Source organism: Athene cunicularia (assembly GCF_003259725.1).
Source record: "Athene cunicularia isolate RWA chromosome 1 unlocalized genomic scaffold, athCun1 chr1_part1, whole genome shotgun sequence".
NCBI classification, from domain to species: domain Eukaryota; kingdom Metazoa; phylum Chordata; class Aves; order Strigiformes; family Strigidae; genus Athene; species Athene cunicularia.
The window spans coordinates 6,179,990-6,205,172 of NW_020799091.1; the positions used below are offsets into that span (position 1 = coordinate 6,179,990).

Sequence of the window (25,183 nt, forward strand, 5' to 3'; positions counted from 1 at the left end):
TGTTTGGGAAAGTTTGAAAATCATAGTTTAACAATCCGTCTTGAGGAAGCCCTATTGGAACATAAGAGTTTCACTATCTTGCCAAATATTTCACTCTTTCTGCATTTCTTTTTATGAAGAGGTGGCAGGATATGGAGAATTCGTACTTCCTTGTCTCTCTGCAGTAAGTTTTGGATCTCGCTGCTTGAAATAAATACAAAATGTTGAATGACAACTGAAGATTTAAATGTATTCATACTTTTGAGAATGATCCTGTTATGTCAGATCAGAAGTATGAAAGAGCAGGATAAATAAATGCTTTCTCTCTATCTGCACAAATACTTTTCAGAACTCAGAACTCATATTCAAACAGAAAGCATGGTGCACATTTCCAGTTGTTCAAACTATTGTGCAAGTATTGGCCAAGTCAGAGCACAGTTAGATCTATCATGTTTTCAGCCAGAATTTGGCACCGAGATTACTTGACTCTGATGGTTTGACACCTTTGTGTGACTCATTCCTTCAACTAGATTATTTTTGCACATGTTTCTAATCAGTTATCACTTCATTATTGCTAAACAAGAAGGTTGTGAGCTTTTAGATATTAATCTTGGAAAACCAGCAGCATGGTTTGGCCTTTATGAGCAAATGCAGATTCTCTTTAATCTTCATATTGAAATGAATCAGAGATTATTTGCATCACATCCTTCAGTGGGATACTTAATGTTTGGAAAAATGTTCTGTCCCAGTGGTCATAATTTCACCTTTGAAATTTTAAAAGGGAGTCATACAACTACTGGGCAACAGAAAGACAAACATTCTTATACGAAAAGCTCAGAAGTACAAAACACAAAAGAAATGTATGGAATGAACTTGTGAAGAATTTGAAAGTTTGAGATCCAGTTCAGGAATTTGTAGCCCAGATCAGACTCATAAAATGCAAAGAAAGTAGAAGGACAAATATTTCTGCGAGTATGAAATATAGTGCAAAAAAAGTAAGGGAAAAGAAAAAAAAAAAGACAGCAAGCCTGGTGGACAATATTTTAATAAAAATATATTATGTATTTACGCTACAGAAAACATCTCTGATATCTTAAATATTATCCTCTATATAGGTAAGTGTATAAAGGTTTCAAACTCACGTTGGTATTTAAGATTGATAGCACAGATACCTTGTTTAGAGTTTAGAGCCCTCCTGCAGAGGACTCTAGTCCACGCTCCTGCTCCAACCTGAGTCCGTACTGATTTCATAGACAGTTGCCGTGGGCTTTATCCAACCTGTTCTTGGAAGTCTCGAAAGATGGAGACTGCACATCCACTCTGGACAATCTATTTCAGTGCTTAAATTCTTGTAGTGGTTGTCTGGATATCAGCTCTATGTATTTCCTTCTGATGTTTTTCTTTACAATTTTGGGTTTCAATTGGCCCTAGTTAAGCCTAGAAAGACAACTGTTGTGAGGTTGATGTTAAAAAAATGCTTAAAAAAAAAAAAAAAAAATTGCTCTGCCATTAAACATCTAATTTATTTTACTGAATTTATAAATTTTTAGGCCATTTATTGTCATTATTATATTTTCAAATTTATTTGGCTTTATTTTGTTCTCGTTAATAACTGGGAACTGATTTTATCCCTCCTTGCCCTGATCCACAGTGCTTTGCTTAATATATATTAGGTTACTCTGAGCCAGGATGTTTTCTTTTTCTCTGAAGATACTATGTAACTGCAAGTTACAGTTAGATCTTTTTCATACTCTTTTTTTTTTTTTTTTTTGAACCACATGCCTGATCTCAACAGTTAACTTCCAAAAACTTCCAGTCTTGAGTTAATTCTTGCAGTCTGTGGAAGAATAGGAAGTGAATATCCTAAAGTATAGAAAATGTTGAAGCCAAGTGAGGAAATGTAGGAAATAAATAATTGCCCATTTTACTCCGGAGGAAACATTTAGGAATGCAATATGGGTTTCTAATTTTCCTAAATGTTTTTTAAAATCTTTCTCTTACCATAGCAGGTACAGCAGTTTGGCAGGAAAACATATTCCTAGGCCAGCTGTATAATACTGAACAATACAAGTTGGTTTTGCTTAATTTTTAATACCTTTTTTTGTGTGTATGTGATTCTTGTAGTGCTTTGTAGTCTGTACGGTGCCCTTTTGGTCTGGGTTGAGTGTCTGTACAATTAGTGAGCATTAACTAAGGGGACACAAGCTGACATATGCAGGTAGTTATATGCAAAATTAGATAAAATTGTCATGGTTTTAATGTTATTTTTGAACCTTGGAAAGTTTCTATCACAAGGGCGTTCTGTGCTTTTATTGAAACTGTTTCAGGAGGCGGATAGACTGGTACGAACCTTATATATTCATCTATTGTGTTGGCACTTAGGAGCAACACTCTAAAGTAATCTTCAGAAGACGGGGAAGAAAAGGTGGTTCACTCATTAAAGTCACTATTAAAATAAATTTATAGCAAAGGTACTATCATTTACTAAGACCATCTTGGAACGTGACAAGTTTTATATTTTTAATTGTTTCAAACTGCTCTTAATGTATCGTTATGTTTGATTAGTACTTTTGCAAAATTATTCCGATTTGTTGTATCCGTTATTTTGAAATCAACTTCAAGGCTGCCTTTTTAAAATGCATTTGGTTAGAAAACAAATTAATAAGGAATTTTAAAATTGGTACATTAGCGTTAAAAATAATAAAAGTTCCATCTAAATAAGGTTAGTTTAAATGTAAATGTACTTTGTGTAAATAGAACTGTTCTTAATAATCTGCCATAATTCACTGACTGGGATCAAAAGAATTTTAAAATGGCTTTCACATCAGGTGTTAACTATTAGTAAGAATAAAAACTTAATTGGAGAAGTCTGGATTTCAAAGTATTCTTAAATTTCTTTTGTGTAAAAAAACCTGCTTGATATCATGGGGAAACTAAATTTGTGTCCTACAAGTGTGGTAGATAAAATTTTCCAGTTGGATTTTATAGCCCCTGACTCTGAGTTGACAAGTAATCCTCAGAACTTTATAAAAAACATAGAATTGATTAAAAAAAAACCCAAACAAACAACAAACAAAAAAACCTGATAACTGATAAAAGAACCTACTACTGTTAGAATTGCTTGACTCTACCTATACAAAGCTCCACATCACTTGTAGGGGGGACAGGATTCCAGTGAGCTAGGCAGTCTGTGAGATCACAGTGTTGGGGATGCTGGCAAACGTGTGGTGTAAGGAATCTTGCTGAAGGCAGAGTGGCTGGAGAGACTGCTGTATTGAAGTATGTCATCACACAGATAGCATAGCTGTGGGCTTAGATGCAGCGTCACTGTCCATCGGCAGGCAGGGGTATTACTGCAAATTGCCCAGATTTTTTCTTATTGCAAGGGCTCTGGTATGAGAGAGACTAAACTTGAATGAAGCTAAGCCTAAGGCTTATGGATTGTATGTCAAGGAACTGGGAATTGTCCCAAAGTAGCACCTGCAGAGTGCTTGGCTCTTTACAAGAACATCATGCTACCTTCCCACCGCCTTTCTGCAGTTTCCCCTTGGCAGTGGGGTTTATCCTGGGTGCACAAAGGCGCTCAGGGCAGAACATCGCAGGGAGCTAGTGCCAGGCAATTATCATGCTTCAGGTTGGAGTTGTAGCTCCTTTTAATGATGTCCATGCTATGCAGACAATGTCTCGGAGGCACAGCATAGACTTTAATCTTTTGTTTTGTTCTGTATTCACTGAAGTTCAGCTCTTAACACCTACTACTCCAGAAACTTTACTCTTTGCTGGGTAAAAAAAAAAAACTGGCTGGTTGTGCAGGCCCAAAGAGGGATGGTGAATGGAGTTAAATGCAGCTGGTGGCGGCTCACAAGTGGTGTTCCTCAGGTCTTGGTACTGGGGCCAGTTCTGTTTAATATCTTTATCAATGATCTGAACGTGGGGATCGAGTGCAGCCTCACTAAGCTTGCAGACAACACTAAGTTGGGCAGGTGTGTTGATCTGAGGGAAGGGAGGCTCTGCAGAGGGATCTGGACAGGCTGGAGCAATGGGCTGAGGCCAACTGTATGAAGTTCAACAAGGCTCAGTGCTGGGTTCTACACTTGGGTGCAACAACCCCATGTGACTCTACAGGCTTGGAGAACAGTGGCTGGAAAGCTGCCTGGTGGAAAAGGACCTGGGGGTGTTGGTCAACAGCTGATTGAACATGAACCAGCAGTGTGCCCAGGTGGCCAGGAAGGCCAATGGCATCCTGGCTTGTGGCCAGCAGGACTAGGGAAGTGATCGTCCCACTGCACTCGGCCCTGGTGAGGCTGCAACGTGAGCACTGTGTTCAGTTTTGGGCCCCTCACTACAAGAACGACATTGAGGTGCTGGAGCGTGTCCAGAGAAGGGCAACAGAGCTGGTGATGGGTCTAGAGCACAAGTCTTCTGGGGAGCCGCTGAGGGAACTGGGGGGGTGGTTCATCCTGGAGAAGAGGAGCCTGAGGGGAAACCTTATTGCTCTCTAGAACTGCCTTAAAGGAGGTTGTAGTGAGGTGGGTGTCAGTCTCTTTTCCAAGTAACAAGCAATAGAACAAGAGGAAATGGCATCAAGTTTTGCCAAAGGAGGTTTAGATTGGATATTAGGAAAAAATTCTTCACTGAAAGGGTTGTCAAGCATTGGAACAGGCTGCCCAGGGCAGTGGTTGAGTCACCATCCCTGGAGGTATTTAAAAGATGCATAGATGTGACAGTTAGAGACATGGCTTAGTGGTGGACTTGGTGGTACTAGGCTAATGGTTGGAGTTAGTAATCTTAAGGGTCTTTTCCAACCTAAATAATTCTATGATTCTAGTACTTTCCCAGAACAGACTCACTAAATGAAACAGCTTTTTGTTTGGAAACTCATATTCACTTGTTTATTATTTTTATTAGTTACTAACAGCACAATAAAATGAAATCTGATGTTAAGAGTATTCAGTAGGGGGAAAAATTATCATCAGTCAAGTGTACCACTTGCAATAACATAGACTCATCTCTATTTTAGAATGAGTTATATCATCACCATTCTGCTCAAAATAAACATCAAGAGGGATCGATAATGTGTAACCATCCTTTGTCCATAGTTGAAGGTATCCTTCGAAAAAAGTTATAAAATATTTTATGGGCTCTAAAAGAAGTAACATGTCTTACATCTAACCCATGTTTATTTATTTACTGGATTTCTTATTATGCAATTTATCTCATTGCTTTTAATATCAACATGAATGTAATAAATGAAATTCTGTACTAATTGGTTGCATACTGTTGTTAAGACACTTAGGCTCTGGACTGCACAGCTAAAGGATGGGAAGTAAAATCCAAGGCCTATTTAATTGCAAATACTAGTTTCTTTAATGAAGTGCAAAAATTAATTAGCATGAATTTGCTAGATCCGGTTGTAGATACACTGGTGACTGGTGGCTTGTTTCCCCTTTACAGCTCTATCCAAGCTGTGTTTAAAAGTGTTTTGGCTAGCATATCTTTTTAATATGTTTATCAACCCTCAGTTGGAAACTGAAGCATGTTGTAACAGAAGTGCTAACTCAGTTTTCATTAGAGAATCTCTTTGTGAAGGTATGATAATGTATTTCTCAGTTTCTGTAATATTATCTAAATGTGAGCAAGAGGGAGACTCGAGGAATACTTTTCCCTTACAACAAAAGTAGTTGTAATAGCAGTAACACAGTAAGGTGTGAGTGTCAACATGTCTGAGGCAGGGGAATGGAAGTATGTTCAGATACTTGAGGAATGGAGGGTGAAACAAGCTGATGTGGAGATTGAACGAGGGAAATGTGGATGAGATCAGAACCAGTAGGAACAGCTGCAAGGACAAAGGAGCCTGTACCTGATGCAGCACCCTCTCTGGCAATCTGAATCGAGTGGATTTAGAAAAAAGTCAACATTTATTTTTATATTACTGATACTAAAACAAATTATGTATTTTATATAAAATGTTTATTATAAATTTACGACAAGGAAAAATCTTGATTAGGGTGAATTAGAGATTTAGTACAAAACAAAGTTACTTAACTGGAGAAAGTTGTTACAGATTTTAGGTTGTAACTATTACAACTGAGTGTAGTATGTAGAACTGCTAACACCTACCACTCATGAATTGCTTGCTTTACCTATATAATCACTCTTTGGTCTGTAACTTTGACAAAGTTTACGTGTTAAGCGAAAATTTTCCATGCTCTGTTTCTGTGTCTCAGACCAATCTGATCTTTTTGTCTGTGTTTTCACTTTCAGCCAGAATGATTTAGTTATTTATGGACTGATATTAAGGAGTGAAAAGATATTATCTGTTTTGAAAAATAACTAAGCCTGGAATTCTTTTCTCTATTACTGATATTCCAGCACTTCTAGAAGAGACAGATGACTTTGGTTAAGTGTAGTCCTTCTGAAAATGCAAACCATTTTGGCTGAGTTACATTCCAGAGTTCACACAAGTTTTCTATATAATTGCTAGTGATAATAATTAAGTCTTTAAAGACCCAATTTTTCTTGCACATGCTGAAGGTTCTTTCCACTCTCCTGCTAACCAAAATACATGGATACTGTTTTCCTAGGGATTAAGCAGGATTAGCTCCAAGATGAAGTCAGCCTTTTGGTGTAACAAGTGCTCCATCCTTGGATGTGTTTGTGTACTAGAGCTGAAAGCACAGAGTCTTTCTTTTTTATGCCCCAGAATAATAAGCCAAACTAAGAAACAGTCTGTATTAGCTTGGGAACAGCTCTGTATTAACACAGATAATTTTTGAGTCCAAATATTTTAGAAACTGGGCATTAGTGGTTATATGAATCCATCTGTCTGGATGGGTTCTGGGAAAGAAAGGGTAAGGAGAGTGCAGCTGAGGGCCAGCAGCAGAGAAGGGAAACATGATCACTCAGATAACAAACTCTAGGGCAAACTAGAACACAGAGAAATAACAAACTAAACCTAAACCCACCTTCACATCAAACTTGGATGCCTGATTCATCCACACTTGATCATTCAGAATTTGCTCAGCCTTATAAAGCACATGAAGTATTTAAGAAAATTCTTATTGACATCAGCTGCATCTTTTGGGTTTTTTTGATCTTGCTGCGAATTAGCCCTAATGCTTTCAGATTGAATAGTGAGAAAATCAGGCACATGCCATAACCACAAGTGATAATGTTTTAAATGGCTTCCCCAGTGGAACATAGAAACACTTTGGAAGAAGATGGGGTCCAAGCCAGCAGTCAAGGGAATGATTTTGTTATTTTAACCATAAGATCTTGATTACCTGCACACACTCTATGTTCTGGTGCAGATGAGTGGAGGTCTTGAAAACAGTTTCATTCAGATAACTCTATTTCCAGAGGAGAATGGAGAAAATAAAGTTCAGATTCTTAGTCTTTCCTTAGCTATCACAGATCATATATTTTCTTCAGACCAAGGAATGTGCTTTGCCCAGTTAAACAGTAGGTACATATGACGTTCCATATGGGTAAGTGACTTTAATGATCATTCTGAAAAGCTTAATCAGATGGCAAATATAACATCTGTTTACATATCTCCATTAGAGATAACTAGCATTCTTTTCAAAGTCACCCTCAGGGTCTGGGGACATAATATCGTGGGATAACTCAGCGGTTCATTACTTGAGAAACCGAGGATTATTCTTTTTTAGTTAACATCAATAACTACAGAATTACAGAAGGTCTTGTAAAATATGGAAATTACCATAATCAGAATGATTTAGAATATGATGAGATCTGGCTCTAGAAGCAGAAATGTGACTGTAATGAAATGGAAATACTAAGGACCAGATTCTGAACTGCTTTCAACTGTTTAAATATGGTGTTTATTTGCACATGGGGAGAGAGGCAGACTTTCAACTCCTTGTATCTTCTTATTAGTTGCACCCAGTGCGGTGCATACATGCTAAGGTATAGTTGTGAGACAGGGTTAGAGTTACAAGCCCAAGCAAACGGGGACCTTTCCTCTCTGAGTGAATTTTGCTTATGATGAATTGGCTAGGTGGGCTTTTATGTCCTGCCAAGCTTGTAGATTTTAAAATGGGATTAATTTAATTACATTTCAGGATTGATACTAAATTGTGTCTGAGTTGTTGCCTTATGAATGCTATGATATGTTTACATTTTACAGGTGAATTGACAACTTCTGTGAGAAAAAATGTAATTGAAAATACTTGCCACATTGCCAGGGTTGGCTACACTGTGGTGAGCATTTTTCTTACAGGTTAGTTCCATTAAACTATCACAATCCCAGACAAAACCCATGAGCTATTTACTCATCCTTTTGCTGTGTTAGAGCCCACTGGTCTATGCTGATCCCTCTAGGCCACTTGGGAAGATTGTCTTCCTACCCGCTTTTTCTGATGACTGAAAAAACCTTGCTGTTAAGGTCCTACTATCAAAATTCTTCCATGTATCCTGATATATGCCATTCCCCAGTGCTCCAGACTTGTAGGTTCACTGTTTAACAGTTTTCCACATGTATGATAGTCAAAGCAAGGAGATTTGAACATTGCAACTTAGATTTATAAAATAATACTTTCTTTTAAGCCAACTAGTTCCTTCCGTCAACGGATGAATACTCTGGTCACTCAGCAGAGTCCTATACTGCCATTTCTCGTTTTCATTCTGGACCCAAACTGAGAGCAGAGGTCTGCCATGAAGTTATTCAAATAATTACTTTAATGCCTTTTATGAACTGGCTGGAAAGCAGCTTTTCGGAGAAGGAAGTGGTGGTCCTGGCGAGCACCAAGTCACCCATGAATCAGCCCTTGCAGCAAATGAGCCTCCAGGGCTACGTTATGCAGAGCATTGCCAGCAGGTTGAGGGAGGTGATCCTTCCCCACTGTTTAGCACTGGTTCCTTCCCACCTCAACTATTCACTGATTCTGTGAACTAGGTCTCTGTGAAAGTGTCTGAACTGTCCTTGGGTTGCTGCCATGAGTAAAACAGAAAAGCATGGCAGCTCAACTGGAGCTGAGAATGCTTCATTTGTTTGGTAACTAGTGTGGCTACCACAAAACATATTTTTGACTGACCTTGAAATGTTTATAAATTTTAGTAGGTATTGCTGAATAGTTTTTAATCTGGAAAAGATTCTGGATGTGGCTCAATTCATCACATAAGGAGATAGGTTCAAGAAAACAAGACACTAGCGGATCCTGTATATTGATTGCCAGTCACCTGTCCACACACAGAGATATGTGTTCAAATATTTGTTATACTAGAATAAGAAAGGGTCAGGTTGGTCACTTCAGTTTGGTGAAGTACAAAGTAAATGTCATAAAATTTATTGAATTGATGTTATATGTTGTACCTGAAGAAGTATATACTAGATTCCAGTTGGTTTGTGGTGGCATTAAAAAAAAAAGTCTATAATGATGAATCGACATAATGATTACTGGGGTTTTGTTTTGTTCTTTTGTTTCTGTCAAAACGGAAATGTCTCCTGCAGTATTTGTCTGTGCTTTGATCCTTAGAGAAAGGAAGAACATGGAACAACTTTCAGGCTACCTTTTAGCAAAGCGATCAAGGTGGGAGTCAGATTCTGGAAACTGTGTGTTTGAGCTTGGGGCAATCAGTGTGAAGTGTGTTCAGGATTAATTTAGAAGTGACCAGGACCATTAAGTCTCAGTCTGAGGAATTTTTTTTTTTTTTTTTTTTTTGAGGATTAGCATTTATAGTCGGAGAGCTCTGATATTGTCATTTATCTGCTCTCTTCCATGCCACATTTTCCAAACTGAATGTTATCAGCCAAAATGAAGCTAGATCAAGTTCAGGGAAATAAGTACCTGATTACTAGGCAATTGCTATCACTGCTAAAAAAGCTTAAAACAGCTTAGGTTGAGATGAGGCAAGGCATGCTGTACTGTCAGGCTTTTCCTGCTAAGAGTGAGATCATATTATTTTGGCTGTGCTCTATCCACTACTCTTTGGGAACAGGCATCCCAGCACAGAGTCTCATCACTGTTGGCTGGGATCATCTGTTTTTGCTGGACAACTTGAGCAGAATCCTGAACTGAGATACTCTGAAGAGGTCAAAGACTTGGTTTTAGGTCAAGATAAATCTGTTGAGTCATGTCTAGAGTAAGTTCAAGACTCTCTGTTAGATCCCATGGCAACCTTGTTTTGGGTGTGTCTCGATACATGGGCTGTTGCGGAGAACGAGGTCATACTTCCAGTAGTTTTGTAAATACAGCTTTTTATTTTGCTTTCCTTTTTTGAACAGGTAAATCAAATACAATCTGAGTCATGGTGTGTGTTTTGTGTTAGTTGAAGCAGAAGGCTGCTTATTTCACTAAAAGCAAAATATTAACTTCTAATATTGATTTAGTACGAACCTCTGTTTTAATTGGGTGGGTAGATTGCTTTTGGATGGCAAATACAGATATATTGGCAAAACAGTGCTTACAGATATTTACAAAAGCCTTCTGTCCAGAGAAAAGTGAATCTCAAATGTCTTAGAAGAGAAAAATAATGAAGATGAGTGAAGGTCATAGAAGACATTCAATAGAGAAGTTATTTGCACGATTTTATGTGGATAATTGGGTTTTGAATTTTGCTGCCAAAATTCCAGCTATACGTAAATGATTTTATGCCTGTAAAAGTTTTGTAAATTGTTTGACTGCGAGGAGATAAAAATCTCTGAATATTTTTCTAAATCTGCACTGGTTGCTTTCAACTTGTAACACAAAACTTGTAACACAAAGCCATGTATGTATGTCCTCAAAGACCACAGAACACACAGGAGCAGGTTCTTCAGGGACTGTATTTGTGCATTTCATTCCTCGTTTCTTTGTGGGTCACAATCATGGACACACCAAAAAGAACCTATTATTAATAGACCTGTCGTCAGGACATTGTGTGGACCAGCTGCTCGCTGGAGGACAGGAGCTGTGGGGGCTCCCCAGGACCAGCGGGTCAGGGTGTCACCCGAACTGGGGAGCGGGACGGCAGGGAGCAGCCCCAACCCAGGCATCAGGCACCTTGGTGGGGATGGGACGGGGACGAGGCCAGGCTGGGATGTCAGCCCGTGGTGGGCCCAGCTCAGCAGAGCCCATGGCTGGGCAGAGCAGAGCTTGGCGTAGCTGGAGACCACATCCATCAGGGCAGTCCCTGGGGCTGGGACTGATGGCCCTGGGCTGGGCTGAAGTGGGGTCCTGGGCCATGGCTAGGTTGGGGGACGCCCTGGGAGAGGCAGGCAGGGACAGTCAGTCAGGCCTCACAGCACCCTCAGTGCCCTGACACTGCTGTCTTCAGATTGATATTTATAGGTACCTTGTCCTGCAAAGCACTCCACGAGGGATTTCGAAGACAAAAGATATGCAATTAGACTTTCACACACCTTTCATTCTGTGAAACAAATACTTTATCAACAAACATCGAAAATCTAATCCCCTGACAATCTGCTAACAGCTGTCAAAAGATTTTGATGAAAAATATATTATTCTTTTCTAAAAGAGAACAGACTATTAGTATTTAATGCAAACTAGTGTCCTCTTTTGTTCTGTTGAATGTCCTAAGATAATTAATATGAGGCTGATTTATTTTGGATTTTTTTTTATTGTTTCTTCAGTTTTCTCACATTCTTTCAGCTTGTTGGCAGTCCCACAGTATGAATTTTCCAGACTGAAATAGTTTGTCTTCACCTGCCAAGATCTACAATCAGTATTTAAAAAAAAAATAGTTGGGAGGAAAGAATGAGGTAAACGAGGCTGAGTTGACTCTTGCCAACCAGTTGTCTTTGGAAATATTGAAACAATTGTCACTTCTATCAAACAATCATCTTAATTTACATTAAGGTAACTTTCTAATGTGTTTTATACTAGCTGGATGCCTCAGGCAGAGATACCGAAGACTGACGAGTTAAACATCAAAAGATGTGCTCTACCCTATGGGACATTTGTTGAGTAAAGGAAGCATTTGCAACACTTGTACAAGCATTAATGGTTTTCATATTCTGGCCAACCTGTTCCTGTGCTTGATCACATTTATGGTGGGGTTTTTTTTGTAACATCTAATCAAATTTCCTTTGCTGCAGCTTGTGTTAATTGGCCCTTGCCTTTTGCTGCACAGCTCTGAAGAGAGTCTGGCTTCTCTGTAACCATCCATTTAAGAAGAAAGTCAGCTCGATTTGCCCCTTAGCCCCTTTCCTGGCCTGAAAGTAGCTTTCTTATCCTGTCCATATACATCATGTGCTCCAGTCCCCTGACCATCTTGATGACTCTCATTGGACTCACTTCAGTTTGTTCATCTCTCTCTCTTACTGAGTAGCCCAAAACACAGTTCTTCAGATGTGCTTTTGTAATATTCAGTAGAAGAATTACTTCCCTTGACATCCTTTCTACACTCCTGCTAATGAAGACCGGTATATGGTTTACTTTCTTTGCTGTATGGGCACACTGCTGAATCTTGGTCAACTAGTCCATCAGGACCCCCAGCTCCTTCTCTGCAAGTCTGCTTCCAGCCAGTCAGTCCCCAGCCAGTTCTGTTGCATGGAATTATTCCTCTCAAGGTGTCAGACTTCACTTGGATTTCAAGTTTCTGTCAGTGTCTTTCTCCATTCTGTCAACATCCCTATGAATGACAGCCATGCCTATCAGTGGATCAACAACTCCTTCCAGTTTTTTTTATTTGCTCTATAACCTTCCCATGGACTGACATTAGGAAGACCATCCTGTAGTTGCCCAGATCCTCCTCTTGCACTTCTTGAAGATGGATGTGATGTTTGTCTTTTTCAATTATCAGGACTTCTCCTGACAGCACAGCCTTCCAAAGACGAGAGAGATCTTAGTACAACATTTTGAAGTTTCCTGAGCACTTTTGGATGCATCTCATCCAGTTCCATGGAATTCTGTAGATCCAATTTACTGAAGTGGTCTCTAGCTTTCATATTCCTGTATCGTAGGTAGCACTTCCACCCCTGGATTACACTGCAATCCACTGTAGGGACTAGGGAGGCCAGAGAACAGACCTTGCCTATAAACACTGTGGAAGCAACGTCACTTCACAACAAAGGCTTTTCCATGTCTCTGCCACTGTGTCCCTGCACTTTCCTTCGTCTTCCTTGTGTTGCTGGTGTACCTATAGAAACCTTTCCTGTTACCCTTCATGTCCAATTTTAACTTTGGCTGAACTCCAGTAGCTCTCTTCCTAGAGTATTTAAATAACACAGAAAACAGAGCTGGTGAAGTATCTTTGCAAATAACTCTATCTGCTCAGATTCACTATTCCAAAATATTTTCTGAGAAGTACTAAATATTAGAGATTTCATATAATTATTTCCTTTTTCTTCCCAATGACAAATTTTCATTGAACTCTTCCTCTAAAACTTTCTGTATTGCCTTCACAGTCAATATATACATGGGCTGAAAGAAATCTGGAACACTGTTGTTGATACATGCTCCCTTTTTCCTGTTGTAATTTTTTGCAATCATATCTATTTAAGAACGTATTTAGAAACAGTTATTTTGGCATAAAAGCAATTCACTAATCAGTCATTAGTCATGAGGGAACAAAATTATGTTTGATTGAAATCGTAGATGAACGTGTCATCATGTTTTGCTCCGAACTAGTTAAAAATATACTTTCATACTTGGCGTGAAGTTTTCTTTGTATAATTTCAGATTTGCTGTTTAATAAAGACTATTGCTCTGTGCTTCATAGTAGAGAGACAGAAATTTAGGAAAAGTGTAGTCCACTCTTTCAGAGTTATTTGCCAATAGCATTGGGTTTGTTTTTTTCTTAAGACTATTCAGTTAATAATTATTTATTTTCATGTCCCAGACTATAATTATATATACATTATAAAACAATTATAACCATAGCTTCTACCAAGACTATGAATACAGTTTCTGTTTTATCTACAGACAATGAGTTCCATGAGTTAACAATGTGTTTTAGAGGAACATATATTTTCATCTATATTTCATTGTTTCTGTATTTAGTTCCATATCTTTCTTTTCATTGTTTCTGTATTTAGTTCCATATCTTTCTTTGGTCTTCCTTTGAAACAAGTAATTTATTCTGTTCATGGACTTCAAGTAATATGTACATATAAATTATTTATATGGATAAACTAGAATTCTTCATATAAATGAAGATATTAGTGCATCATACTTCTAAGAAACTTAGTAGAAAGAAGAAAATCCATGGGATATTGCTGTAATCTGCATAGGAATCATATAATGTAAAGTTAGTGAAAGAAATCTGAACACAAAGTATTCAGCCTGTATCAAAATGGGGTAAGGAATTCTATAGCATATTATGGTATTAAAACCATACTGTTACTTGAATGCTAAAGAGGTTGTGTTTTTAGATGCAACAAGTGATGTAAAATAATCAGAAAATTGAAGTCTCTCTTGATTATTCCTGACCATGGCATAGAACCTAGATGTGATGTAGAGATCGTAATGCGTTAAATGTCATATCCTTGTAAAAGTGGGCGAAAAAATCACAAACACTTTAAAGTTCAAAAATTAAAATTAATGCAAATCAAGAAGCTAGTCTTGTAGGAACTTTTTAACTCTTAAGTTTTGTTACAGTAAATTAATATTATTTCTAAGCAAGAAATACGTAGAAGTCCATAAACTCTGATAGTTTGAATATAAGTATGTTAATGCCTGCTAAAGTTCTAATGGAGACAAAAAATAGTATTCTTTAAGGCAATCAGAAGCAGATAGCTTTGCAAAACATCACTGGAAGGAGTTAATAGATGATCAAAACACAAAAAAGGGCCACTGAAGAAGATAACATTGTTTTTAAAATATAATTACCTGTTTGCTTCGTTTTCCACTGTACAGAAATGTTGGAAGTTTTGTTTTTTCTCTTCAGGGAAGAAGTTGGGGGAAGTGTCTAAAATCAAAGTGCCATAAAAAAGTAATTTGATTAAATTAATAGTTGCATACTGCTGGGAACATGTGGGTTTAGCCCAGGAAGGAACAGAAAATTAAAATTATCAAAATGCTAAAAGAATGGGTATCCTACCACTTAAGATGCTTTTGAAAATACAAGAATGGAAGATGAAAAATTCAAATTTCTTAGAAGAGATTTTAAATCATAGAAACATAGAATGGTTTGGTGGGAAGGGACATCATCCAGTTCCAACCCCCCTGCCATGGGCAGGGACACCTTCCACTAGCCCAGGTTGCCCAAAGCCCCGTCCAACCTGGCCTTGAACACTGCCAGGGAGGGGGCAGCCACAACTTCTCTGGGCAACCTGTGCCAGGGCCTCACCACCCTCACAGGAAAGAATTTATTCCTTATATCTAATCTAAAACTACCCTCTTTCATTTTAAAACCAATACCCCTCCTATCCCTACACTCCCTGATCAAGAGTCCCTCCCCATCTTTCCTGTAGCTCCTTGAAAGGCTGCTGTAAGGTCTCCCCGGAGCCTTCTCTTCTCCAGGCTGAACAGCCCCAAATCTCTCAGCCTGTCCTCACAGGGGAGGTTCTCTAGCCCCCCATTCATCTTCGTCACCTCCTCTGGACCTGTTTGATGAGGTCCATGTCCTCCTTCTGTTGGGGGCCCCAGAGATGGACACAGCACTGCAGGGGGGGACCTCACAAGGGTGGAGTAGAAGAGAATCCCTTCCTTTGACCAGCTGGCCACACTTCTCTTCATGCAGCCCAGGATGTGGTTGGCTTTCTGTGCTGTGAGCACTCACTAGTAGCCCCAGGTCCTTCTCTGCAGGGCTGCTCTCAATCCACTCATTGCCCAGACTATATTTGTGCTTGGGATTGCCTCAGACCCTGTGCAGCACCTTGCACTTGGCCTTGTTGAATTTCATGAGGCTTGCGCCTGTCCAGGTCCCTCTGGATGGCACATCTCTTCCCTCCAGTGTGCTGACTGCACCACACAGCTTGGTGTCATCAACAAATTTGCTGAAGGTGCACTCAATCCAACTGACCATGTGGCAAACAAATATGTTAAACAGCGCTGGTGCCATTACTGACCCCTGAGGATCACCACCACTCCTCACTGGTCTCCACTTGGATATCAAGCCGCTGACCACAGCTCTATGAGTGTGACCATCCAGCCAATTCCTTACCCACTGAGTGGCCCATCTGTCAAACCATGTCTCTCCAATTTAGAGACGAGGATGTCATGCGGGACAGTGCCATATGCTTTGCACAAGTCCAGGTAGATGGTGTCAGTTGCTCTTCCCTTTCTTAGCAGCACTGTAATCCCATTGTAGAAGGCACCAGACTTGTCAGGCATGATTTGCCCTTACTGAAGCCATGCTGGCTGTCACCAATCACCTGCTTATTTTCCATGTGCCCCAGCATAGTTTCCAGGAGGATCTGCTCCATAATCTTGCTGGGCACTGAGGTGAGACTGACTGGCCTATATTTCATTGGCTCTTCTTTATATCCCTTTTTAAAAATGGGGGTTATGTTCCCCCTTTTCCAGCCAGTGCAAACTTCACCAGAGTGCCAAAGCTTCTCAAATATGATGGACAGTGGCTTAGTCACTTCATCCCCCAGGTTCCCTCAGGACCTGAAGATACATCTCATCAGGTCCCACATACTTGTGTACCTTCAGGTTCCTTAGATTGTCTTGAACCTGATCTTCTCCTGCAGTCCCTCACCAGATTCAAATCTATCAGGGCTTTGGCCTTCTTAACCTGATCCCCATTTGGACCATTTCTTTGTATTCCTCCCAGGCTACCTGTCCATGCTTCCACCCTCTGTAGGCTTGCTTTTTATGTTTGATCTTGTCCAGGAGCTCCTTTTTCATCCCTGCAGGTCTCCTAGCAGTCTCACCTGACTTCCTCTTTGCCGGGTTGCATCACTGCTGAGCTTGGAGGAGGTGATCCTTGAATACCAACCAGCTTGCTTGGTCCTCTCTTCCCTCCAGGGCTCTACCCCTTGATACTCTGCCAAGCAGATTCCTGAAGAGGCCAACGTCTGCTCTCCTGAAGTCCAGGGTAGAGAGCTTGCTGTGAGCCTTCTTTGCTGCCCTAAATATCTTGAACTCCACCATTTCATGGTCACTGCAGCCAAGGCTGCCCTTGAGCTTCACACTCCCCATCAGCCCCTCCTTGTTGGTGAGAACAAGGCTCAGTGTAGCACCTTTCCTTGTGGGTCCTCTGTCACTTGGAGGAGGAAGTTATCAATGCATTCCAGGAACTTCCTAGATTGCTTATGCACTGCAGTGTTGTCCCTCCAACAGATATCAGGGTGATTGAAGTCCCCATGAAGATCAGGGCTTATGAACATGAGCCTGCTCCTATACATCTATCCGCTCCATCTTCCTGGTCCAGTGGCCTGTAGCAGACCCCCACTGTAACATCTTCTGCCCCCCCTTCCCTTTAATCCTGACCCATAAACTCTCGGTCATCTCCTTATCTATCCCCAGGTGGAGCTCCATGCACTCCAGCTGGTCACTGAAATAGAGGATGACAGGACACCCCCTCCTTGTCTCCCCTGCCTGCCCTTTCTAAAGATCCTATCTCCTTCCTTTCCTACACTCCAGTCTTAAGGGCTATCCCAGCATGTCTCCATGATGCAAATTAGATGGTAGCCCTGCAGGTGTGTGCATGTCTTTAACTCCTCTTGTTTGTTCCCCATGCTACGTGTATTTGCATAGAGGCATTTAAATTGGGCCTCCGATGAAGCTGACTTACTGGCTGGAATTCCTTTGTGCTGTTCTTCAGGTGCTCTCTTGCTGGCCTGTGATCCCTCTCCAGGTACTGGGCATCTGTTGCTGGCACAGGCATCAAGCTGGCAAGAGTGGGATGGATTGGGGTTCCCCTGCCCCAGCAACTTTAGTTTAAAGCCCTCTTAAAGACGATTCAGAGAATTACAGAGGAGAAAGTCTGCCTTTACACTGCCTAAAATGGTTGAAAATATAATGCGTTCTCATAAAGGAAGCGTCAACATAGCTATTCTAAATGGAAGGTTTGGTCAAGACTTCTAAGCCCTTGGAAGAGTAACTGAGTGTGTGCAGAAGGAAAATTTATCCATACAATGTAATTGTATTTTTAAAGTTTTTTACAAAGTTCAGAAAAATGTCTGAAGAAAATTACAGTAAACTGTAGAAGATGAACAGAAGGTCTGTTCTAGATTTATGATTGCTTAACACCTAAGAAACCTGGAAAGTGATCTTTTAATTCGAAAGTAATGATTACTAAGAGGGATAAAGAATGATTTGATTAAAAATTTGAGATAGAAATAAATTGATGAAAACAAGGAGATGGAATTTGAAATTAGGCAAACGTTTCTCACATCAAGAGCTATTTTACTGAAGAGCAACTCTTCTAGCCAAATGGAATTTGTTTCAATAAATGATGCAAAACAAAACAAAACCCTTGCAATACACATCATTACCTACTTTTCAGTGTATGACTCCTCAACTCGTCTTTGATTTGTTCTGATGTCTCCTTTAGGACTGTAGCCTGCAGTTCTGTGAAATCATAAGTTTGTTGTGGCTTCAGTTTCAGGCTGCTCATTTCTTCTAGCCTTTATTTTTTCCAATCCTGTTTACCATCACACATTAGAAAAACAAAATGTCAGTGATTTCTACCAAAAGGAGAAACAGGCCAGACTTGTTTGAATTATCACAATATAATTTCCTACTTGACAATATATGCCATCTCTATTTCCTTCACAACCTAATGTGCTTTCCATGTGAACCTGTTATATAGAGCAGATTGTTTTCCAAAGATAGAAAGTGGTTCCAAGAGAAGTCATGTGTTTTGTTACAAAGACCTTACTTTCCTGGAGGTTTTTATAAAAATAAAAATAATCCTCACACTTTAAAGGAAGAAAAGCGCTCTCCTGTATCACCATGCTTCCTCTTGCTTTAATGAACACACCTGTAGATGGCTCAGGCACAGGGCTGGTCCCTCACCTGCTGTATCCCCGAGATCTATCTCCAAATTGTTGTTCTGGGAAGCATATACAGTTTTTTTTTCTCTCTCCCTGAAACCAAGTGGAATCCTAAAGTAGCTATGAATAGCAGACTACCTTTATATCCACTAATACAGAGAAACTACTTTTTACCTTAGCCATGGGCTTGGTTTCATTCATGTGTACAGTGCTAGCAAGACTACTGTGATGATCTGGTTTGACCTACAGTATAACACAGACTCTGGAATTTTACCCTGTCAGTCCTGCATTGAGTGCAATAACTTCGAGTTGTAGCAAAGCAAAGACCAATTGGTCCATGCCCTGGAGGTCACATGATGCAGATGTGGTGTAACGTTATAGGTGCTCCAAGTAATGCCAATAGATTGTATTTTCTCTTTGAAGTAATGAAGACATGCTAAAAAAAAAAAAATATCCAAAATGCATACAAACCTCTTATGTCTAGAGGGACTGTGCTTACGGGTAACATTATTTTCAATATAAAGCCATCAAGGATTCATCTTATTTCTGTACCTTCCTTTCTTAATTCATGTACCATCCTTGTCATATAAATACACAGCACATGGACACGTATGTAATTCCTTCATGGAAACACACTAGGCTACTTCTGTTTGTGAAATCTTTTTAGATGTTGATTTCAACTGAAATGAAATCTTGGGGGTGGCCAGGTATTGACTGTTTCAGATCTGTAGAGAAACAACACAGATTTTTGTTATTCTAATATTTAATCGACTGAGTTCCAGTCAAATGGCTTTGCTTTTGTTCTGAAAGTTATGTTAGTTACATAAAAGAAGTCGTTATTTTCCAAAGGCTGAAGAAGGAGCTTGGTAACTTGAATTCTCAGTAATGTATGCTATAAACCTTGTCTTTTTCTGCTGTGCTATGTGATCACACCTCTTCACTTTCCATACACCTGCAGTGAAAACTTACAACTGGCCTATAATAAGACTGTGCCAAACTCTTTAAAGGTGCTGTGCATTATGAACATAACACAAATAGCTTCACAGGGCAGAAATGATTTCTTACTGTCTGCTAATAAACTTGAGCGAAGTTCTTTCAAAATATCTTTAATGAGAAGCAAATCGGTTGGAAAGAGAATGCTGTAATAAGCACTACACGTAAAAAAGTCTGCCCGAGTTGGCTAATTGGCATTATTTATTTGCTATGGGGTTGCCAGCATTGGAATAAATATACACTGCAAAAATTTTAGCTTGGTTATGTTGTCTTCTTTATGTGGTGCATGCAGTGCATATATCTTTATGTAATATGACCCTGTAATAAATATCCTGATTAATTTATTCTATGGATATCTCCTGCATATTTATGGTTTAATTTACTGTTTAAGTTATTACCTGAAGGGAGACCCAACGTAGTTGAATTTCTCTTTCAAAATCAAAAATCACCCATAGAACATAATGTGCTGGTTTATTCCTAATTTAATAGAAAGACAGATACGAATAGTTTAAGGTACTGAATATCTTCATGCAACTGAACTTGGGGATATGAATTTTAAGTAACTATATGCCATGAACATCTCTTCATATCCTTCTTATTATGTGCAAAAAAGCATTGGAGTATTAGACTGATACCAAAGTTCTGAAATGTAGTTCCTAAAAAATTGGAAATCCAGAATCAGATCTTAAAAAAAGCCGTCTTAAATTTACCAGTGTGCTAATACTGGGCTCTGTAAACTGAAGGATTATTAAAGGGGTTAAAGCTCTTGGTCTCAGCAGTGCTTGTCACAAACTACCTGGCCAAAGTTACTCAAGCAAAGGACTTTTGTGTCTCTGCTAGTGAGTGGAGGAGGTTCAAGGTTATATTTAAGTATTTTGGGAAAGTCTTGAACCCGGCCCTCTTTGTCCTCAACAGCATGTGGAAGAGATATGTCAGTATTTCCCATGTAGTGAAAATGACACTTGCAACAACTCTTGCTGTCCTTTCTGCCCTCTGCATTTAAGCTCTCTCTTCCAAACAGTTCTGTTTGTGATTCAAAGTTGTTTTGCTTAGTGGCTTTTTATGAATCTAGTTTAAGGTGAACTAAAGTACTAAAATAAAGTGCACAGAATTCTCCAGAGGAGAGAACTTCACAAACTATTACACACCTCTGCGAGAAGATTACAGGTCCTGTAAATGATGTTTCAGTCGTGGCATGGAAATGATCTTGTATTTCAGTCTTTCCACTGCAATTTTATGATTCTTTGATTCGCTTGGATGTGAAATTGGTAAACCTGCTGCTCTGTTCTCCAACAGCTTTGATATGATTGACTTTGACAATATTCCCAGCTGAGGGTTGTTTTCTTCTGTTGATATAGTTCCCTTCCAAACCCTTGTCATTTTTCTTTTTCATTGTATCTTGATTTCTAAATTATTGTCCTTATGTTAACCTTAGGACATGCAGCTAGCACTGAGAATGGATATGTTTGCATTTGTAACTCCTTAAGCTTTTCTACCCTCTCATAAAAATCAAAAGACTATGTCCTTGATCATACAGGCAGATATATTGTGCAGGGAGCTGTGTCTCAGATAGTGCTGTGCTGATATTTTTGTGTGAAACTTCAAAGCTTGAGATTTATCCTTTTGTTTAACGGATGTGGGGATTGTACAACTTTTTTAAGTAAAGAAAATATTAAAGACCATTGACAGATTTCCAGTGAAATTTCTTTAATGGTGAAATTTTGAAATAACCACCTTTTATTATATTTTTTTCTCTTTTACTGTTTTTTGGGGGTTTTTTTTATGTTGTAGTCCTGTGTGCCTCTTTTGTCTTGCACACATGGAGGAAGGAAGGAGTAGGCAGCTCTGAAATAGAAGCTGAGCTGTTTTATTTCAGATATGTCCTTCCCCACTCCTTATGTTCTGATTTCATTAAATTAAGAGCTTTTTTCATTTTGCATATATGATAGTCACAGAAATCAAGTGATTTGCCCAAGATTTCCTAGATACCCTGTGACCACAATGAATTGTGCCGGATCAGTTGGCTCCTGGCCTAATCTTGGACTAATCAGAGTGATTCCTTCTAGCCTTATGTCACCACTAAGACTATTAATTCTATACAAGCGTAATTGCTTGTCATCAAACAAACAACAACAAAAAAATAGTTGCAAGGAAATTGCATTTGATTTATTTTGGGAGCCTTGCTATCATGTTAATAATTGTTCTCATTATTTTTCTTTCTAGAAAAATATTTGCAGAAATTTTAAGACCCTTAAATAAGCTGGGCCACTCCATCTTTTATTCTGGTTTGGGGTTTTGTTGTTTGGTTTTTTTTTTTTTTATGGTTACATAATATTGCATTCTTGGTTGGAGGGAAAAATCTGTTACTACATCTAAATCATCTTCGCCCATGCTTCTAGCTTCCCTTTCAGAACTCTATTAATAATTTTTGTTTCCCATATGCACTTTTTGTTTCCCATATGCACATTTTTGCCCGAAGCAAACTCTTCTCAGCATTTATTTTTGGTGTATGTCCAACATTACTATAATCCAGTTACAGTTATTTGTGCTGGTAGAATATCAGCTGAATCTATTTGCTCCATTTTGTCATGCCTACTTAATATTTTAAAAAGAAAATTAGTGAGATTTTTCCACAACACTATCGGGTCAAACACAGTTCACACAGTGTACTGTACAATATTCAGTTTTGCTTTGTGCACCCATTATTATCAAATTAGGATGATAGTTGGGCATGTGGGTTTGAGCCATGTGTTAATCCAAGTTCATCCAGACGTGCGTGCCATCCTGTCTAATACAATGGTTCAATTACAGCTGACGAAATTGCATTATCTTTTGAATCCATCTTACCGTGTTGTCTAGCAATTAGTTGCACTTAGATATCCCATATTCAAGTGGTTTTGTCTCACAGATGCAGTGATAAACTTAAAAAAAAAAAAAAAAAGTGGACATTGAAATCACTTATTAATAGGAATTATTTTATTTATGCATTTTCTAAGTTTGAAATAGCATGGAAGTGTTGGGTAAGTTCAGAGTAAGTTCAGTGGTGTCAAATTCTTTTGAAAAAAACTTTTCCTCTTTCTGATAAGAGGCCATTTCAAATATAGTGTTTTAACAGTGTATGAATAAGCGTTACAGTCAAGAGGATGCCTTTGCAGTTCTGCATTGTTCTGGCTGGGGTGTAGTAAGGTTGCTAAAAGGTCACCTGCTGCTTTCAAATATAGGACCATGGGAGCTTGTGATAGACATTTTAGTGCTCTGGTACAGGTGGCTTTACCCAGTATTACCAGCGTAGATGTGTGTCTGGTCACAGAACGTGCAGATTCTTTCCACTCCCCAACTATGTTGTAGCTATTGGTCACCCTGATTATTTTTTTTAAATATCTTTTTTTGGGTGACCTGTTTAAAATTTATATGTGAACTTTTTTTGACTTCTACAATTATCCAGCTTTCTCCAAATAGCTTTGAAAGACATATTTAAACTGGGTTTTTTAGATTCTGACTGGCATCTGAGGAAGCTGCAATAGCATCACTATATTCTGGAGTGAGTCTTTATGATATATAAATACGTTATTATTTTATGTATGATTTATAGCATCAGTTAATGGTAATCTATATATGTTCCTTACATAGAGGTGGTCCTGATGGAAATTATGCAGTAATGATTTGGATTATCTTCTGGTAGACAAGTGTTTAGGTGCTCGGTGTACCCTTGATCACTAGAGAAAAGCAGATTTCTGGACAGCTTGCACACCTTCACTCCTTATGCTTGAGTAAAATTGCAAAAACATGGTTCCAGTCTTATGTATCTTTACAGTTTACATGTAAAATGTTTACCTTGTAGACTCCCGTAGTTCAGATTTTTAAGTGCAGGCTTCCGTATCTACACCCAATTCAGAAGTGCATTAATATTTGTTCTTCCAACATGAAGTGACCTTAACTGTATGCAAAGCTGTGAAGGTTCTTGCACTTGGGCACTTGTTATGTGAGAGGACACAGCCAGGTGTATGATTTTGGCTTTTCAGCAAAGTTGTGAATGAGCTTTGCATTATAACATGATTGTAGTATAGTTTAGGACAAGCACCTTGAATGAAAATACAGTTAAAAGTGATATTAGTTTCACATGTGAGAATTTGAATTACAGTGTTGTCAAAATATTTTCTCTCTCCGTTAGTGTTGCCATAATTTTTCATTATGTATTTTAGCAATGTCTAAGCTTAGAGCAATTTTAGGTCAGTAATTTAGGAGGAATTAAATATGAATCAAGTCTTAGTGTAACAAAGCATTTGTAAAAATTCATTTATCTCATTTGGAAGTGCATTTGGAGGTAGTCAGAGTTGTCTCTTTGTCTGAAATCTTTAAAAGTAAATTTGCTTTAGTCTTTGGAATGGTAAAACTATGCATATCGCTTATGAATTCCGTTTAATTTTTGTGTACTTAAATCCTAGTTGAACACCAATAGACATCAAAGGATTCTGCCACACAGTCCTGTTGTTTGTTTTTTAAAAGTCAATTGGTTATGTTCTATCGTTAAAAGTATCTGAGATATGATTAGCTTAAAAGAAAATCTCAAAGAAAAGAGTAGATATTTAGGGATCCAAGATCCACTGAGTCTTCAGGAGCTAAAGGCTTGGTCACCTGAGACTGGAGTATAACTCTGAACCTCTCCAGATACATGAAACAATCAGCCTAGATTTTATACACTTTACACCCCTGTCACTTCTATGAGAAGAAAGCAAAGAAAATGCTTGCAAATAAAGATTGCAGGAAAATTTATGGAAAAGAGATTGTATTAGTAAGAAAAAACCCCAAAGGGGATTTACAGAAAACTCTGTACAGAAGGTTACTGGCAAGCACCAAAGAATTTATAAAGGGTAAAAAAAAAGAGGAGAAAATGATACATCAGTCATAATTTTGAAGACCTTATGCACAAATAAATCGATTTACATTTATATATGTAAGTTTCTGGAGACCTGCTATTTGTTGTATAGATCTTTTCTATGTGGCTTTATTTTTAAATTCAGCCTCTTGCTCTGTTTCTGTTATGTTTATGTACATTAGTAGGTACCAAAGTTTATGCTACGCTTTAGCTTTTAGGGCAGAAAACATTCTTCCTGAACTTGTCATTTGCATCTTCTGATGCAATTTTGTTGACAGGGTCTTTTCAGGCATGCAGGGAAGAAAAATACTCCAGCGTCTGTTTTGATCATTGGCAAAGGAGTATCTTTTTTTCAGGAGTTTGCCTAGATGCTATTTTCACAAGAAAGCACTTTGCCTGTGAAGTTTGTACAGATAAATCTGCTTCAGCAGGGTGCCTGCAAGTTGTGTCGGGGTCAGTTAGGAAAAAAAAAAAAAAAAAAAGGA

At 38.7% G+C, this 25,183-nt stretch overlaps 1 protein-coding gene across 20 annotated transcripts in view; it reads left to right on the forward strand.

Moving 5' to 3' along the window:
- The window catches only part of DLG2 (discs large MAGUK scaffold protein 2), a 1,035,190-nt gene that overhangs the window by 560,274 nt on the left and 449,733 nt on the right, over positions 1–25,183 (forward strand). The window lies entirely within an intron of this gene.